A 4457-nucleotide genomic window follows, 5' to 3' on the forward strand; every position below is an offset into this window, starting at 1 on the left:
CTATCTGATTCAAAACCAACATGTAGGAGAATCTGGAATCTTTGATTTTGAGTTAAAAATAAAATATGGGTAAAATGCAGAAATGTTTTTACTAACATGTACTAACAGAGACTTGGAGGAGAGAGACCTAATGTTTAATAATCCACATTTCACTGTTTTACTCTTTGGTTCAGATGTGGATACTGTATTGTTCTTTCTTTGTGATTGTTTATGTTTAAGTTGTTTGTTGCTGGTTTTTAGTTTGTTTTTTTCTGTTTGGGAGCTGACACAGTCTCTATGGAGATGGGTTTTTGGGGGGGTAGCAGGAGGAGAGAAGCTGCAGAGAGGCGTGTAAGACTGCAACTCTGCTTCCTGGTCCCAACTCTGGATAGTCATATTTTGGGGGGTTTAATAAACTACTACTGCATGATGTAAAGCTGAAGTATTACACAGCTTTATGAACCTCCTGTTATCCTGGTAGACGAGTACAGCAATAAATCTTTTACTTGAACATCTTCTGGCTCCAATAAGCTTTGAAATGTGACCATGAAGTTAGAGACACACTGACTGAAACCCACAGCTGTGACTGTGGATCACATCCACACACAGTGTAGCTGCTGTCTCTGTGTGAGGTCTGTGTATATATGTACATATTTATGCTTATATTCATGTTCTCTTATTCCCCTTTATTTGATATCCTAATTCTGTGCTGTGTAAAGATTTGTCGGTGTTCTGCTGCTACAAACTGGATTTCCTGGAGGATAAACATGAGGGATTCATAAAGTTCTATCTCTCTGTTAAAATCCCCCAAAATAAATGAAATGTGAATTTCAGGCAGACGTGTTTTTAAAAGAGTCTCTTTAATGGAAAAATGTGTTTTTAAAACCAGCCAATAGGAGCGTCTGTGGATATCAGCTGAGGCTGAACGCAGGAACACCATCATATATAAATACACAGAATTAAATCACTAGATAAAAGACGTCATTAAATAAGGATCAAATCAACATGTCAGAGGTCAAAGGTCAGTCAGAAGAGGTGTGGTTAATCACTGGCAGTGCAGTGACCTAATGCAGTTTGGTTACCGCCACGGGAAAAGCCCCGCCCCCTCTGAGCCTCCGCTGTGTCCTCAGCACATCCAGGAGCAGCAGGTCAGAGGGGGCGGGGCCATGTCAGGACTTATTTTAAGTAAAATTTAAAGTGGAGCGACGGCAGGAGTCACACAGCAGTAACCAGCTCTGTCTGCCAGGGTCAAAGGTCAAACAAGTCCTGCAGCTGACCCACACACAGACTTACACTGATCCACAGAGAGTGATGAATCCACACATCAGTCGGCTGGAGGAAGCTGGGGTTCCACACCGTCCAATCAGAAACTAGTGTTGACGCTGAGACCCGTCTCTGTAACAGGAAGTCCATGAACAGGCAGACCCTCTGCAGCAGGCTGACCTGTGACCTCTGAGACAGAGGGAGGAGTTTGTGTCAGCAGGGGGCGCTGCAGCATCGCCTGAGAGCTTTAAGAACAACAGCAATAAACAGGAAGTGAAAGTCACACTTCTGTTGGTGTGCGTCATCAGCAGACCCCACCCTCTGCAGGAAGCTGAGATAAGAAGCAGCCAATCACAGAGCAGAGAGCATGTGACTTCCTGTTCCTGCTGTTACTGTGACAACAGCTCCTGGGACAGAGAGCAGCTTTCTAAAGAGGAAAGATGCTGCTGTCACCCCCGGGTGTCATGTGACCCGCCTGATGTACCGATTTAAGACTGTAAGAACAATAATAACAACATGTTTTAGTCAGGTGATCCATGCAGAGCAGATCCATGTGACCAAACACAGCTGGATCACATGTTTCCTCTCCTGGAAACAGAAAGCCTTCATGTATAAAGGCTCATGTACCCACTGAGCCCTGCTCTCAGATCTGTGAGGCTTTAACAAACAACAGTTTAAAGTCATGTTTAGCATCTTCTGTCAGTGTGGAAGGTCACACACTTTCCTGAGTGTTGAACCCTGAACTACTAGCTGTTCATGTCAGCCTGGACATAAATACAGACCTGCCTGCTGTCATAGACCCCAGCACTCACATGTTACTTATAAGTGACTCATATGTATGCATGTATATATTGTGTATGTTGTGCTATTTCTTACTTAGTGTGTTGTGTCTTTGTTCCTGTTTGTGCTGCAGCACTGTAACCTAAATAATTTCCCCTGGGATCAAAAAAGTATTCTGATTGTGAGTAAATGAAAGCAGTCAGAGCAGAGGACGGTGATGTAAGGAATGGGATTTTAATCAGCCAGTCTCCTTTAACTCTCAGCATCACAAAGTAATGTGGTAACATCTGGACTGATGTGTTTACTGTCAGCTAGTTTAAATGCTGTAGGCTGCAGCCGCTGCTCTAACACTATAACTGTAACAGGGCTCAGTGCTGCTTCTAACAGTCTGAGCTGCTTCAGGCTTTATTTGTGAGGAGCACAGCAGCTTACAAACACGTGGCTGGGCCTGGACCCAAAGGAGTGTTTGTTAAAGCCTGCAGTGAATCCAGCAGCAGAATGATGGAAATGCAACACAGCAATGATGAAGAGGAGCAGCATTAAAGCCAAAGTCCAGTTCATACAGTTAGGTCCATAAATCAAATAAGGGAAAATAAAATGTTGTTGGATGCACCTGTCTGCAGCCTTAATGCTCTCTGGTCGCTATGGTAACGCGTAAACATTTCTTTCAAAATAAGACACACGACTACAACATGGGAAAAGACCCAGGGAAACGAAGTTAACGATAAAAACCCTGAAAACCATTGTTGGATTTATATTTTATCATTGTCATTGTTATTGGGGAATATCTAACCATATATGCTTAGAGGTGTAGAACCAATTGTGTAATGATAGTAGTCTTTAAAGACTTTGTGTGACTCCAGAGTGTTCTGGCATTCACACCCACGTCCTGGGATCATGGGAGAGGTGCTACCTTCTTATTGTTCTGTGGTAGGATGTCTGTTTTAGTCTAAGTGCCTTTTGTTTAGATGAACTGCTGGACTTCCAGACCAGCAGGTTTAGGGAAGTCGTTTATGGGGTCACACTCTGACTCCACACACACACACACACACACACACACACACACACACACACACACACACACACACACACACACACACACACACACACACACACACCTACATAACATACAGACTGGTACCTTTGTTCACGTGTATGTTAATGAACCTATGTATATTCATGTAACCTCAATAAAAGAACAGTGTTACGAGGGAACGGACGAGAGCGACTGTGGTCAAGCGAAGGAACGGCATTGGTCCAGTTCTCTCCCGTGCACGAGAAACATAAAGAACTACTCGTGTCTTGCTTTGCTGTGTAGCTGGATTGAACGATCCAGCGAACAGGTTTATGCTACAAACCTATCAACCATCAATTTCACACCGAGCCTCGACTCTCACGGCCCGGTACCAAACGACTCTGGGATGAACATCATTCATAGAACAGCTTCCAGCTTCTTTTGCTCGGCTACAGTTTGGATGGATTTGCATTTAAAGATGCAACAAGACTAAAATGGTTAGAGTCAGGAGGTCAAAGGTCAGAGCTCCTGTGGGTCTGAGGGCGGCCTCACGCTGGAGAAGGATGAAGGAGTCTGACCTGAGCCAGTGTTTGACATGAACACATCAGCACTGCTGTCAGTGAGCCTAACGACAGCCGTTAGCATCATTTCAGTGTTTCAGTCATAAAAACACTTCCTGTCACTGTGGTGGTTACAGTGACATCATGCAGTTTGTGCTTTGACCTCCAGAGGGCGACAAATCAGCACAGACAGAGAGCTCCATTCAAACTTTGCTGCCATCAGGAATAATTCTTGAAATATAATCATCAGTGTTTGAGCAGTTATGATATCAGGGACAATCTAGACATGTGTGACAATACTGAACATGTCACATGACACACCTCAAACATCATGTGATCCACTCTCAGTCTGCACTTTCATTCATGACTTCAACAGGTTGAAATGAGCTTTGAAGAAACATCAGTGAAATAAATCTTTCATGGATTCATGTGAGCAGCAGGTGAACTTTGTACCAACAACATCTTCAATAACAGAGTCTGAATGAAGCTCAGGTGTTGATGCTGCTCACTGATTGGACGCTTGCTTTCAGCTCTGCTCTCAGTCTTTACTGCACAGGTGAAGGTAGAAAGTGTGACTGGATCTATAGACTGGAAACAGAGAAACATGCTGAACATTTGAAGCTTTGCAGCAGAAATGTTCATGTTACAAATACAGCAGAGCTGATCTGGGATCAGTGTGTTCACACCTGCAGCTACAACAAGGTTTCATGTCTCCACACGTCAGCATGTGAACTTTACTCTGACTCAGTCTGAGCAGTCAGACGGCATATTTTTAAAGTTAACACATCAGCACACACAGAGCTGAGCCCCTCCCACCTGTGCTGAGTTTCAGGTGGAGCCCCGCCTCCTTCCAGGAAGCA

This window comes from Maylandia zebra, linkage group LG2 (assembly GCF_041146795.1).
Source record: "Maylandia zebra isolate NMK-2024a linkage group LG2, Mzebra_GT3a, whole genome shotgun sequence".
In the NCBI taxonomy this organism is placed as follows: Eukaryota; Metazoa; Chordata; class Actinopteri; order Cichliformes; family Cichlidae; genus Maylandia; species Maylandia zebra.